This window comes from Desmodus rotundus, chromosome 1 (genome assembly GCF_022682495.2).
Source record: "Desmodus rotundus isolate HL8 chromosome 1, HLdesRot8A.1, whole genome shotgun sequence".
In the NCBI taxonomy this organism is placed as follows: domain Eukaryota; kingdom Metazoa; phylum Chordata; class Mammalia; order Chiroptera; family Phyllostomidae; genus Desmodus; species Desmodus rotundus.
Genome location: NC_071387.1, coordinates 196,310,970 through 196,327,421, shown reverse-complemented (window position 1 = coordinate 196,327,421; position 16,452 = coordinate 196,310,970). Strand labels below are relative to the sequence as shown.

At 35.8% G+C, this 16,452-nt stretch overlaps 1 pseudogene; it reads left to right on the top strand.

Annotated features, from left to right (window-relative positions):
- The first annotated feature begins 6,512 nt into the window (after positions 1-6,512).
- Positions 6,513-16,073, top strand: LOC139440707 (tigger transposable element-derived protein 1-like; annotated as a pseudogene).
- Positions 16,074-16,452: the final 379 nt, after the last annotated feature.

Sequence of the window (16,452 nt, the reverse complement as noted above, 5' to 3'; positions counted from 1 at the left end):
AGCCATGTAGGTCCTAAAACATTGGCATTTTATACTTAGATAGTTGCGCAGCTTATGTGACATTGTGCAAGGAAGCCCTGCCCTACAAATCCGTAGACCCTTTGTGTGGTAACAGTAAGAAATCCCAGATAAGCAGGCGATCTGTTAAAACTATTTCATAGATAAGAACTCTTCTGCCAGAAAAAAAAATGTTTTCCCCCAAGAGATCTGCTATTTTTATATTTACAAGATTAGATTGAGACACCTGTCTTCTTTCCAGAGGAAAGGGAGAAAACAGATCACAACCTAATGCTTAACTCCTTACTTTCCATTTATTACCCGAGTGAGTTAACAAATTGTGTTGTAGTCATAGAAAAACGCATCAAAAAGTGAAGAAAATGAATGAAATACAACTATTCAGCAACTGTTCTAGATGAAAGCAGGGTATGACTTATACAGTGGATGCCTAAACTCATAGGCATAAAATTAAGTAAAAGAAATATGATGCAAAATAATATATACTGATTTATCTCATCTGTTTATACGTTTGTAGATACAGGCAAAACTTAACTATGTGTTAATAGTGAATATAGTACTCAACCTTTGGAAAGATGAAATGCGATACCATTGGAAGGCAGCACAAAGAGCACTTGGGGTGCTGTTCTGTGATTCGGGTGCAGCTCTTAGATGAGTTCTGCCCATGTACAAAGTCACTGAGGTGTACATTTATGTTTTCTGTAATTTTCATTTCTCAAAAAACAGCAATGTTTAACAATGTCAGTAGAATATCTGATTTGAACATTGACCTTTAATAGAACTATTTTATTATATATTTAACCACAGAAATAAAATCATGCTTAGGGAATTTTACAAGACAGTTTTATACAATATTCAAGAAATAGCTAATGCCAATATCAAAAAACCTGCCCCAGAAAATTGAGAAAGACAGAATGTACACAGGAATATATTGTAAATACAATTTAATGTATATTTAAAATTTAATATAGATATGAGAACAAATAAATTTCATGTCAACATTACTCTGTCTTCATATAAATATATATGAATATATATTTATATACACATATAAATATATATTCATAAATATATGTTTATATACAAATATATATTCATAAATATATATTTATATACACATATAAATATATATCCATATATGAAATATATACTCATATATATGAACACACATATATTTATATATGTATATATAAAGTGGTATTATATATTATATAATGTATATAAAGTAGTATATATATAACTGCTTTATATATATTTATATACATATATGTGTATATATATATAAAGCAGTTTTATATGTTTCTGAGAGTTTTTCTTTAGTGTTTATGAAAACTGTAAAAAATTATTAGGTTGGCCAAAAACTTTAGATTTTCTGTACTATGGTTCTAGTAATGCATTGTTGCCTTTAACTTCACTCAAAATAATTTTGATGGATGGCATTGTGACAGCTGTCATATCAGTGTACATTAAAAAAACAATCAGAATTCATGAAGTTTTGTGTAGCCATTTTAATATTGAAGATGGAAGAAAGAATGCAAATCTTATGCTTTATTATTTCAAGAAAGGTAAAAACATAACTAAAAAACAAACAAAAAAAGATTTGTGCAGTGTATGGAGAAGTTGCTGTGACTGATCAAACGTGTCAAAAGTGGTTTGCAAGGTTTCTTGGTACTGTTGACATTTGGCCAAATAATCCTTTGCTGTGGGGCTGTTTTATGCATTGGAAGATGTTTAGCAGCACCCCTGGCCTCTACCCACTAGAAGCCAATAGCAGGAGATAGTTGATATACTCAAAATATCCAAGTCAATAAAGTTATTGATGAAAATGAAACACTTGTCTTTTATCTGTCACATGTGGAAGTTTTGGCCAACCCAGTACATCTTTACTAATTTCTAGAAAAAGTGGATTGTCTAGGTGTGAAAGGTAATGTTTAAAATCTTCAGAAAATATATGTGGTTCTCTAATTGAGAAGTCAGCATTTTCTGAGAAATGACCAGACAGTAGATAATTTAGGGTAAAGACAAAGGGACAAGGTGAAGATTTAAAGTACATATGCCTTTTATATAAAAGAGAAAATAAGTTCCCACAAACTATTAAATGTAATTTTTCTAATAAATATCTATTGTTGGGAATAATGAATTTTTTAATATTTTTCTTTCTTTCTGTTTAATTGGGATTCAACATTTGTGTCCATCCCATCAAAATGTTTTGCAAGTATTCACCTATTAATGTTGATCATGATGAGAATTTATGTATTTGCTGTATGAAAATCTTTTCTCATGGCAATAGGTAATGCCAATTACTGGTATCAGTGCATGAGCATATGATTTTAATTGAGTTTATTTATAAAAGCACATCAGATTATTTTCTTAATATAATATTTGCTTTTTATCATGCCAGTACATTGCCAATAATCACTCACAATTAATGGTTATATGGAGGTTCCTCCACTTTATAATTAAATGCATCTTAAAATACAGAAAATTTCTTTCAGCCTCCATTGACTTTGGAAACACTGTTGCAATGGTAGTTTGAGCTCACAAAACTCGTAAACTAAAAAGTTGAGAGCATGTGTAAATTTTAGTTTTTGTCTTAATTATTGCAGCACAGTGTGTAAGGCAGTATGATGACTCATGATTCAAGCACTAGTTATTAAAGGTTATTTGAACATATTTATACTTCTCTTACAAGCACTAAGTGAGGAATATGACCAAGTGTGCAGCAGAAGCTGATTTTTAAAGCCATTTAGTGATTTTTTCACTTGAAATCTGTATAATTTTATTAACCAATGTAACACTGATAAATTCAATAATTTTTTAAAAGTCTACTGACTCAAAATAACTCAATTAAAGAAAATGTAAAGCTTTTCATAGATCCAGTTTTTAAATGCTTTGTTTTTAGATGATCATGAAAAGAAATTTCAGAGAATTAAAATCTTGAATAGGACTATGTGTACCTATATTTTTACATAGGATTATGAATATGTTTCTTTCTAATTTATTTAGTTATTTACTTTTTGCATTTTTGAGCATTTAAAAATATTGATTTACATTTTCTTGACAAATTAAGTAGTGGTTCAGTTAAATTTTTTTTGAAATTGCATAAAGAATAGATCTTTATTTTTTTTCTTTTTTAAATCATTTTTATTGTTATTCTATTACAGTTGTCTTGGTTTTTCCTTGGTTTTTCCTCCTCCCATCTCCACCCCCACTCTTTGGTCAATTCCCACACTAGTGTCCATGTCCATGGGTCATTCATACATGTTCTTTCTCTGGTCCTTTACCCTTCTTTCCACCACAGTCACCCTCCCTCTTCACTCTCGTCACTTTCAGCCTGCTCCATGTTTCCATGCCTGTGGTTCTATTTGGTTCATTAGTTTGCTTTGCTCATCAGATTCCACTTACAGGTGAGACCATATGGTACTTGTCTTTCAGCGTCTGGCCTATTTTATTTAGCATAATGCTCTCTAGTTCCATTAATGCTGTCACAAAGGGTAGGCGCTTCTTTCTTTCTATTGCATAGTATTCCATTGTGTAAACATACCACAGTTTTTTGATCCACAAATTTACTGATGGGCACTTAGGCTGTTTCCAGCACTTGGTTATTGTAAATAATGCTGCTATGAACATTGGGGTGCATTGGTTCTTTTGAACTGGTGTTTCAGGGAAATTCTGATGCAAAGAATTCTTAGCATATTATTAGTATCATCTTAACAAACATATTTCCCCTCTACTTCATTTCATTTCACTGTCTCCATCTGACCCTCCTTCGTGTTGCGGAATTTCTATAATTATTATTTATATTTTTCATACATGGCCCTAGATATGTAATCTTGGAAAAAGGATATAAAAGTCTTTAATTTTTTTAATAAAATAAATAGTATTATGCTGTGTCCCACCTTCCCATTTAGTCAAGTCCTTGTTTTTGATTGCATTTTTTCTTATATTTAAATATAGCATATCACTTCTAAGTGCTCTGTAGCAATCTATCATATGTACACATCATACTCATTTTCTCATTGATAATTACCCACACTGCTACTAACATCTTGTAAAAATATCCATGTGCGTGTCCCTTTTTTGAACCCTTGCATGACAATAAGCACTCAAATGCAAAATAACTACTCTATCCATTTTCTGGTCCTAGAATGTTTACATATTTAATTTGTATAAAAATTACCAGAGTATTTTCCAGAATGTCTTAACAAGTTTAAAGTCCCAAACCAAATACAAAATGTGTTTCTGTTTTCTCTCATCCTCATGCACACTTGGCTATCGTATATTTTAAAATTTTACCAAAAAATGTTTTGTTAATTTAAATTTCATTGTTTGATTACTATTTTAATATTATTGTATCACCAAACTGTTTTATAAATTAGTGATAGAGGGTTGCTTTTTTCATTTTCTATTGATACTTATAGACAAAATAAGCATATTAGGTCACAGACTGAGACAAGCAATTTGCATTATCTAATATCAGCAAGGGAAGGCTATGTAGTAAGTACTAATAACTTTAAATCAATAAAGAATAAAATAAACACAATAAAACTTGAGGAAAAGGTATGTACTGACAATTGGTGAAAAGAAAAATCTGAATAGCTAATGTATATATATATATGTCAGGATCATAAAAACTAATTTATTTATTAAAAATTATACACTTTTGTTACATGTTTAAACTTCAGTCATCTTCAAAGTACTCTTGTTTTGATGCAATACACTTATCAAGACTTTTTTCCCACTGCTCAAAACAGTTTTTGAACTAGTCAATTTTCATGCCTTTTAGTGTTTCTGCTGTTTTTTGTTTCACCTCTTCCACATTGGTAAAATGTTTCCCCTTGAGAAATTTTTTCATCTTGGGAAAAAAAAAAAAAAAAAAAACATTTGCTTTGGGTAAGATCAATTGAATAGGTAAGGTGGGGCCCAAGGATCATGCCATTTTTGGTCAAAAACTGCCAAATACTCGGCGCAGTGTAGGCAGGTATGTTAGTAACATGCCCATCATGAAATGGGCAAACACACTGAAAAAGTCTTCCAAATAAAAAAATAAATGAAGCCAAACACAGCCTCTCCCAACAATGCCAGCTGGTACACTGATACAGATGGGTTCCTAGAACACTCACGTGGGGGGAAAGCCTGTACTACAAGGGGCCTGCCCTCCAGAAGATTACATATTTCATATATATATAAAATGCTCCACCTCTTCAGTGGACAACAACATGCCAATTAAAACAAACAAATTAAGCAGTTTGTTTGTAGAAAGAGTTGGAGAATTCTCAATCTATTAAAGTAATGATATAGTTAAAACATCAATAAAAAATAACCTTATATTATGTTCTAAGACTTTTTACAAAATCATTATCTAAATCTGAGATTAGTTGTCTCCAATATTGCTACTCTTGGTAATATATGTAAATGTTTAAGTTGATTATTATTGTCCACTTAAGAAGTAATGCCAAGGTCTCTGCTTTTCTTTTTCTTTGTGATGCATAAAACTCGCCACACGTCTACCTGCATTAAAAAAGTTTAAGTGTGTAGGTACAGTGATAAGAGCGCAAAAATAACTTTCAAAGACATTTTATTTGTAACGTGTATGTAAAAGCACTGACTTACATTCATTTGAATTCCTTCGGAGTGTATTTTTCTCCTCACTGTGATCAAATTACTCTGATTTATTTCAGTTGATTCTGACTCAGCAGCTTTCTCAGTTATTGCTGTTATCTGCAAACCACAATCACGACGAGATTTAGACATTATAAAACCTGACAGAAATCAGGGTTGAAACATGCTTCCAGGGCGATATTTTGTTTCCATTTAGTCTTAATTATAAATTTCTGGGGAACTTTTTGTTTTCATTTAAAAACTGACATGCATTATGGAAAAAGATACCTAGGAAACCCTTTAACAAATGGTTTTGTGTCATCCAAAGGTTTTGTTATACGCTTAGGCAGGCACTATTACATATTACCAAACTGAGTGACAAGTTTCTAATTATTGCCATCTATAAGGGAAGACAACATACGCCTGCCCCCAACTGAAAAGACTAGGGCAAGTTTTATCATTTGTAACAGCCCAGGGAGTCACCACTGAACATTCAAGCCTCCGGGGGTCACCTCTTGCACTCTCATCCCTGTGCTTTTCTCTATGTTCCCCTTTTGAAACATCACCACCGCCATTACCTTTATATACAAATTATGTTACACATTCTTCTCTATTGTCCCCAAACTCCCTCAACTTCGACTCAGAAGAAATGTACTTTCCATAAAGGACACCTGAGTGGTTTTTAAAAACCAAATACAGCAAATTATCACTGAAAGACCATGACCTTCCAGAAATATCTGCTACTGCAACTGCGCAATCTGTAGTTCACTGTATGACTTATCAGATTTCAAGCATGTTAAATAAAATATAAAATATTTCTGTTTTTCATGAAGTGCAAATATATGTTACTAATTTTATGATGATACATTCAGACTACAAGGTACATATTTTATAACATGACTGCTCATGAATACAAATATGTGGTTAATGTTACAGTGTTGGTGACCTATGTACTCATAACTAAGGACAGTTTCGTAATTTTTCATCTGTATAGTTATGTGTGATCCTTACTGAAAAATATTGCTGTAGCTGATATTGATTTCCATTTTTAAAATGTTTTATCCTTAGATGAACAGAAAGGAAAAATTAAGATGAATTTTAAATGCTTACATATGTCAAAATTTATTTCAGGGTTATTTTATAAAAGAGAGGAAGTGGGAAAAACGGAAGGAAGTGTGATGAAGTATGTAGGAGGCACAAGACAGAAGGGAGGGCGGGTCCACATTCCCTCCTCCCGACTCTGTGAATGACATGATCGCCTTTGTGCTGCTGATGGGGGTATCCAGCACAATTAAGCAGGAAAATGGCTTTTGATTATGACCACCATTATGTGGCCCCCAGAAGGGACTTCAAAAGGCTGGTCGATTTTGTGGGGTATTTTTGTTTTATTTGGTCAGTGCTGCAACATTTTGTTTTCAGAGAGAGATTTTGTTTTGATATATTGTTGTTTTGCAATACCTGAAAAGAAATTTATAGTCCAGAGAAAACAAATGTATAGCTCTGAGAGGAATATCAAAGGCTTAAAAGGTTACCGACAATATTTGCTCTCACAGGGCGACGCGAATGTTGGAACAAATGCTGTGGTCTCTATTTATAAAGCACAGACAGGGACTCTGCTCTCAGCCACGTCCCTCCGTGATGGAGGGGGGCATGCCCTGAGACAGGATGAGCTGCAGCTGGAGGTTTTGTTGTGGGCTGAGCTGGCCCCGCGGAAGCAGCAGGTTGTAAGCTTACCTGACAGCATCTGTTCCCTGGCTAACACTGTTTCCCCTTGATTCTTGGATTTAAAACCTGAGAGTCAGTCAGGAGGAATAACTTCACCCCTTTACAGTTCCAGTTTAATCTAGCCACGTTCTCCATTTCTTTCCCTTTATTTTCCATTAAAAAATCATCTGTTGTCCTCTTCACAAGGCCCTGAATGATTTACTGCTTTCATTAAGGTAGCAAGAATGCTGTACTATTTTCCAAAATCAAGAGAAAAAAAATTAGTAGGAAAAAAAAGAGCAAATGTTATTCCACCCACATCCTCCCTTTTTTGAAACAACTAATTGTGTTCTCTGGGAAGGAGAACATTCCACAGTAGACAGTGATACAAAGTTTGTTAAATACAATTCTACATCTCACATAGCTCTCACTGTCTGAAACTGAAAGACCAAAAGGATGCCAGAGCACTTTGCCCTAAACATAGTAATACAGAGCTCTCAAGAGAGGGTCCAGGAGGGTTGGCTTCATTCAGTGATATTTATGTTCTCCAGTGCTGCCTCTGCCAATAGAATGAGACACCTTGAGACATTTAAGGTTTTCTCAAGTTGCTCAGCTTTAAAGTCATTACACTCCCCTGCCAGTCTCTGCAGATGGCAGCTTCTTTTGATCTCAAAGTGCCAGTACAGAGATTTTCTCTTTCATTCTCTGGAGGATGACCTCACTTCCTGTACTGCAGTTACATTGGAGAGCTTTGGCTAGCTAATTTCACATCAGAAGCATCTTCAGCCTTCCACTGTTCTTTCAAACTAGGTCACTATCAATCATTTTGAAAGTTAACTTCCTCTAAATCATGTAGATGAGGGTGAAACAAATTCAGCTATATGTTTTTCTTTTCCTGCCTTGAGATGAATTGAAACCAAGCCTTAACTGTATAAGCTATGACAAAATAATTTTTATGGCTTGACCTAATATAATATTTCAAGAGTTCTTATATTGCTATTCCACAAGCTGTACTAGAGCAGAGACTTACCTCTACAGATAAAATTAATGTGCACAGTTCTTATTTATAACTTTTGCCCTTAAGTTCATCTTTCTTCCATTGTCTTACTCTCTTCCTTGTTAATTCAGAAAGAAGTTTAAACTAAAAGAGAAATAAAAGTATTTTTTAGAGGTCAGAGGTTGTAACCAGGATACACCCAGATTTAGTTAACTGTGTTCACAATAGGGAAAAAAGAAAGGTAAGGTTTTCAAAGGCTCAGTAGGCTGGATGTGTACATGAGGGATTCTGGCTAGGTGAACAAGGGTTGGCTGAGTCCCACATGCACCTGGAGGCTGCTGGTTGGTAAAACAGATTGGATCCTTTCTAAGAGAGGAACACAGGTGGTCTCAGTGCCTGGAAAGGAAGAAACAAGATCCAGCATTGGCTGATAAGTTCAAAAGTTCATGGAGGAACATGCTGGATGGACTGTGTGTAAGGCAACCGTTTTCAGGGCCCTCTGGCTCCATTTAGTTCCCTGCACATAAATGGCCGTCTGGCAATCTCTGTTCACATCCTAAAATAAAGAGACTTCATTCATGACTACTACATACTATCCACGACTTTCTCCCAGGAGCCTATATCTGTTGAATGGGAACCTAAGCTGAGTGAAAAGCACTGTGGGCAAAAGAAAGTCTGAAAAGTGATTTTCAGACTTGACGAATGCACATAGCATTGTGTGCTCAGTTTCTCTTTTGGGGTGTTTGTTAGAAGTAATAAAAAAGCAAAGAAATAAGCTTATTTTAGCACAGATGTAGTGGACTCAAAGAACATAAATATATGCTATTTTGCTTTAGAAATATTATCTTTATCATTGTTATTAATATACAGATTTCTTATTTGTATACCAATTAATGCAAATTCACTGATACCTTTTTAAAAATATTTTATGTATTTATTTTCAGAGTGAGTGCAAGGGAAGGAGAGAGAGAGGGAGGGAAACATCAGTATATGGTTACTTCTCATGCACCCCCAACCGGGGACCTGTCCCACAATCCAGGCATGTGCCCTGACTGGGAATCAAAGCAGCGACCCTTTGGTTTGCAGGTCCATGCTCAGTCCATTGAGCCACACCAGCCACAGCCACTGATAAATTTTTTATAGCACCATGGAAATGACAAAAATATCAACTATGCTAATAAAATTGGCCAAAGTGTGATGGTGTAAAAGATGACATTTCTCTACTATTAATTATAATACATAGATTAATTATATCACTAATAATAAGACATAGAAGCAAAATTACCATTTGTAAATGTTCCTAATATTATGTTAATAAAACAATTAAATATCAATAGGAACAAAATTCTAAATGGAGTTGTGGCTTACTAGAATTATTATTATAGTAGAATATTTGGTTTCCTTATTTAGTGCTTAATAACTTTATGGAACTCCACAAATTGGAACTTTCAATCACCATAACAACTGGAAGAGTTAGATAATGCCCCAACACATTTCTATAAAATCATCTCATAAAAATTTTAAAATAAGTTAATGTGTAAAAATTTATAGTAATAATTTCTTCCCCACATACTTTCCCCGTGTTCTTAGTACTAGATGAAATATACTTAATATGTAATTCTAAAACAGTCCTTTGTTAAAAGTAGCATTGGTGATGTTTGTCATTTACTTGTGACACCAGACTGTTTTCATGTTTATGTCTGCGTTCTATGTAAGCATTAAAACTAACTCACAAGGTAGTCTTGAAAGCATCTTTATTACAATTGAAGATATAGAATAACTCGAGCGAGTGCCCATTTCTTTGCTTAATACATTTTAAGCTACATAACATTTCCTGGTGTAACAACTTTCCAATTTTTTTTTTGATTGTTAAACTTTATATAAAGAGATATAATGTCTTCCCATTTTCTAGCCCCATCCCCCACCTAAAACATATGACATATTACTTTTTCCAAATGTCGTTACGATATACTTTTTCCAATTTCTGATTGGCTTCCTAATATACAAATGTTTCCCTCACGTTTAGATCTTACTTTAGGTAGCGTGTTTTAAATATAAGGACTATATTTAGAAAATAACAACTATACTATCTACGGAGATGAGCCTGGAATAATGCAATGCTGATAAACTTGACAGGTTTGTGTGCGTGTATACGTGCGCATCATCGGTTTGGAAGCAGAATGCTATTGCATTGTCTTTTTACGCCAGTACACCACATTTCACTCTTTTCTGTACGGGTTTACCGTGGTGGTCTTGTCTAGTGTGTGCAGCTTCCTGATATTAGCCTTCGCATGGCTGCATTATGGATAAGGAAGTAACAAGGCAAATTATACCATTTCAGTTTATGTAATTCAGGTGCTCTAATCACTAACAGAAGATCTGAAACTCCATACTAAGTAACTCTAGAACTCTTAGGATTGATTAAATAAATCAAAACACTGTGAGTCAGGCTATCTGTAATTTTTCAACCGGAGAAATGAACTATAAATGTATGACGGTTATGTGACCAAGCTATTTTTGGCTTGTGCAACTGATACAGAAATGAAGTTTTATTAACATATCTCTAACTGTGACTGCACTCTTATTAACATATTGAAGAAAAAGATGTGGATAAATTGTTGGCTGTAGTTCTTAGTAAAAGGGAGGCAGATAAAACATGTAATCAGTGTATCTCTTGACCTTTCTTTATAATGGTTACTTTTGGATAAATACCTATAACTTTACTAATATTACTTATGTTCTATAATTAAATTTATGTTCACTGTCAAAAATAAACATAGCTAAAACATTCGGTCAGATTTTACTCAGTTAATGACCACTGCAACAGGAATGACAGACCGGAGAGAAGTGACTGCAAACTTCACCAAAACGGAAGGCAGGAAACACACACATAGACCCAGACAAGTGTGGGGACAGCCAGAGGGAAAGGGGCGAGGAAGCGGGGGTGGGGATGCAAAGAGACGTTGCTTGGGACTGTGGGAGCAGGTGCCCTGGGCAGATGATGTCTGATTGAGTTGTACGCTTGAAAGTCGTATATCGACCTAAAAATTTAACTAACACACAAAAATAAATAAAAATAAAATCCTCCAGCAAATATAATAAAGGTTAGGGTGTGCCAGGAGAAAGGCATTAGGGTAAAAAGAGGGGGTTTGTTTCAGGTGGCCAGGTCATCTGGGTTTGCTAATTGGCACTTATCTGGAGGAGGAAAAACCATGCCGGTTTGTACGTTGGAGCACAGCATCCACTGGGTAGGCATTGAGCCTTCCAAAGGGCCAGCAGAGTAAAAATTACCTACCTGAATATTTGCATTTTAAAAAGATGGCTCACAAGTCATTGAGGAAATGGTCTGGATGATAGATTCACATCTCAAAGGTCCAAGGGTTGCTGGTGGAAGTGGGGCTCTTTCAGAGGATCCAGAGAGCAGCATTTCACTGGCCCGCAGGGAGATTGCAGTGTGGCAAGATTTATTCAGGTGGAAGGTTACCTCTGTGCCCATCTCCACCAGGCCAGCCACGGAAAAAGTACAGCCATGTCTTCTTCAGGGCCAAAACACAGGCCACTGTCCAGAGGTTCTGTTTCACATTAAAGCTTGGTCTAGTCCAGCCTTTCTCAACATTCGCTAGCTTAGCTTTTGCTCCCGGCTGCAGTCTGCCCCTGTGCTGTGATATTCAGGCTCCCACCTGAAGCTTGTGTTTGGAGTCTGCGGGGCCACTGGCCACGCAGCTGCTAGGACCACCTGGCTATGAAGAGAGAACACGCAAGCACATGGGGCAAGTGTGGGTCAGAGAGAGAGAAAGACCTCTTCTTTGTTCCCTGGAATTATATTATTTTAGGCTTGGAAAGGACCAGGAATTTTTCAAAATAACCAATGGGCTTGTCAAGCTTCTGAGGGTTTCTGATGGGCCCAGGAACTAGCCAATTGATCCCTTTCCCAGGTCAGACTGACAGACCTCTCTGGTCAAGCATCTCCCCAGGAGCCGTTTTGAGTTGTATTGTACCTGTGCTTGCCTCCCTCTGTTCCCCACAATAATCCAGTACCCGAGGAGGGAAAGGAAGTGCGTTAATCCTTGGCAGGGCAATGCTGTTATATCTTGGAGTGTGTGAAGCTCTAGCTTCCTGGTGAAACAAACAGGCTTATGCTCCCTGGTTGATTATGCTCAGCAATGTCTTACTTCCTTTGCTTCCTTCCTAATGAAAATTAGCTAACTATATACAATGACAAAATTATTTGTAACTGCAAACCATCTAAAGTAACTACTCTCAGAGGGAATTGAGGGGCCTATCTGTTATCACCATGATTTGGCTGAAACAGTCAATCCCCCTGGTGTTTCTCAGGTAAACACTTTGTCAACAGTGGCTTATTATAAGATGTGGCTTTACACTGGTGGAAACCATGCTGAAGTTTAGTCCAGTTGTAGTGCAGGGGTTTGAACAGACTCTTAATGTACCAAGAATTCTGCATTTCTCATGACTAATTACCTGACTTTTACTTAGATTCCAATGCATAGTACCCTGGGAATATTATGTGTTAGCCAAATAACTTAAATATTTTGGCAGATTCATTTCTAAATTATATTACTAAATCAGTATTCAAATATTCTGTTTTATGACATTTGAAACCAACTTCTTGCATAGGTTAGTTTATACATCTTATGTGAAAATACTCATGTTAGCTTTTAAAACATTCGCCCAGCAAATAGTGAAACTAAGATGGTGTTCCCAGACCCACAAGAAATGATAAAATTGAATTGATAAACTCCCAGGCCTATTCTTGGTCATCTGCCTAGGGAGAAGTCACTTGTCTTTCATTATGATTGACTGTTTTCTAATTCCATAAAAATCTTTACCAACTAAAAAACTAATGCTACTAATGAAGTTTCCAGTAAATCACAGGGCAAAAAATATATATATATATATTTAAATGGAGTCTGCACTTTAAGATGTGGAATGCCCACAGGCTCCGGGGCAGAGACTTAGTATTCCCATTAGCAGAGAGCATTGTGGGACCAGTATTCATGTGTTTCGCCTGAACTGAATATAATTTTATCTCATGTTCTTTGAGGCTCCGTAGATGAAACAGTGTATACACCAAAATTGTGCAAAAAGTGCTACATTCACACTGCCCTCCAGCTACAGGTGTTGAGGAAACAATTGACTTATTCCTAAGGACGAAGAATAACTTGAATGCCAACATCCATTAACACACTGATTCAGACAAATTTTGGAATGAAGAAATGAAGAAGGGAAAGAAGGAAAGGTAGAAGGAAAAACAAAGGAAGGAAGGAAGGAAGGGTTGGAGGGATGCAGAGAGAGGAAGGAACATAAAAAAATATTGTACCTAAGTACAAATAAAGTAACCTGAAGATTCAGAAGACCTTAGTCCCCAAAATGTGCATTACATAACCTAAGGACAAGTTTCCTTAAGGAAGACTTCTGTGATATGTGAGTACAAATTAGTGAACACAAAATAAATGAAATGAGAAAAAAATAAAACAAAATTCATTAGAAGTGAGTATTTTGAAAGGCATTACATGAAAAGGGCAAAAATAAAATCATATTGTAAACAATATAGAAGAGAATTTAAATATAATGCAAAAATGTAGTAATGCACATGGCAAATATGAGAAGCCATCTTCGATTTGAGAAAATAAATAGACATAAACTAGAGTATATGATATAAATGCCACACAATAATGTGTCCTTAATGCAGGCAAACCTTGTTTGATTATGCTTTGCCTTATTGCCCTTTGCAGGAACTGCCTTTGTTATAAATTGAAGGTCTATGATCTCTGTGATGAGCAAGTCTATTGGTGCCATTTTTCCAACAGCATTTGCTCACTTCATGTCCCTGTGTTACATTTCGGTAATTTTTGCAATATTTCAAACTTTTTTCCCATTATTATATTTGTTACGGTGGTCTTTGATCAGTGACCTTTGATGTTACTATTGCCATTGTGTTGCGGTACCATGAGCTGCACTCTTATAAGACATCGAATTTAATAAATGAATGTGTTCCAACTGCCCCATAGACTGGCCGTTTCCCATCTCTCGTCTCCTCCTCAGGCCTTCCTATTCCCTGAGAAACAACAATATTTAAATTAGGCTTATTAATATCCCTACAACAGCCCGTAGGTATCAAGTGAAAGGAAGAATTGCACGTCTCTCACTTTAAGCAAAAGCTAGAAATGATTAAGCTCAGTGAGGAAGGCACATTGAAAACCAAGATAGGCCAAAAGCCAAACAGATAGTCAGGTTGTGAATGCAAAGGAAAAGTTCCTGAAGGAAATTAAAAGTGCTACTCCAGTGTACACACAAATGATAAGAAAGCAATACAGCCTTATTGCTTATAAGGAGAAGGTGTTAGTAGCCTGGATAGGAGATCAAACAGCCACAACATTTCTTGAAACCAAAGACTAATCCAGAGCAAGGCCCTAACTCTGTTCACTTATATGGAATCTGAGAGAGGTGAGGAAGCTGCAGAGGAAAACTTTGAAGCTAGCTGAGGTTGGTTGAGGAGGCTTAGGAAAAGAAGCAGTCTTAGTAGCATAAAAGTGCCAGGTAAAGCAGTAAGTGCTGATGTAGAAATGACAAAAAGTTATCCAGAAGATCTAGCTAAGATAATTAATGCAGGTGGCTATAATAAACCACAATTTTTCAGTGTAGATGAAAAAGCCTTATATTGGCAAAAGATCCGATCTAGGACTTTAATAGAAGAATTCAGTGCCTTGCTTCCAAGCTTCACAAAAGGACAGGCTGACCCTCTCGTTCTGGCTAATACGGCTGGTGACTTCAGGTTGAATCCCATGCTCATGAACCACTCAGAAAACCCTGGAGACTTTACGACTTTAAGACTTCTGCTAAACCCACTCTGCTTGTGTCCTATAGGAACAACAAGGCCTGGATGATGGCACATCTGTTTAAAACATGGTTTACTGAATGCCTTAAGCCTACTGTTGAGCCCTACTGCTCAGAAAAAAAATATATCCCTTTCAAAATATGACTGCTCAATGACAATGCACCTGGTCACCCAAGAGCTCTGCTGGAGATGTACAAGGTTACTGTTATTTCATGCCTGCTAATGCAACATCTATTCTGCCACCAAGAAGTAGTTTTGACTTTCAAGTCTTGTTATTTAAGAAACACATTTTGTCTGCCTGTGGCTGCCATAAATATAGATTCCTAAGATGCATCTGGGCAAAGAAAATTGAAAACCTTCTGGAAAAGACAAGCATTTGTGATTCATGGAAAGAGGTCAACATAGCAATATGAACAGGAGTTTGGAAGAAGTCAAGGATGACTTTAAGGGGTTCAAGACTTCAGTGGATGAAGTAACTGCAGATGTGGTGGAAACAGAGATAATAACTAGAATTAAAAGCAGAGCTTAAAGATGTGACTGGGTTGTTATAATCTCATGACAAAACTTTAAAGGGTGAGGGATTGCTTCTTATGCATGGGCAAGGAAAATGGTTTCTCTAGATGGAATCTACTCCTAGAGAAGACTCTGTGCAGATTTGAAATGACAAGAAAGTGTTTAGAATACTATATAAACGTAATTGAAAAAGCAGCAGCAGGGTTTGAGAGGACTGGCTCCAATTCTGAATGAAGTTCTGCTGTGAGGAAAATGGTGTCGAACAACATCACATGCTACGGAGAAATCATTCGTGAAAGGCAGATTCAACCAGTGCAGTAAACGTCACTGCTTTCTTATTTTAAGAAGCTGACACAGCTACTGCAACCTTTCCAATCACCCCGATGAGTCAGCGGTCAGTGACCCATCACCACTTAAATCCAGCACGAACCGAAGCTGGGTTTAAGAAATAATAGAAGATGATTTTTGGAGCTTGAAAACATAATTTTGAATTATAAATATGTATTTTGAAAGAGCTTATAATCTTTAAGAATGGTCATCAAAAATAAACCCATTTCTTTGAAATTACGAGAAAGAAAGAACACACTCTTACAAAAAATTGTACACTAAAATCCCAAATTCTCTAACAGTACTTTATTTTATTATTTTATTTTATTTATTTTATTTTAAATAGCTTCTGTTTAATTTTATTCTTTAATTGGGAGAGTAAGAGTTGTATTTCTTAATTCGAGTAACAATGGAAGGGGCGGTTAAGGAGGATTTTTGG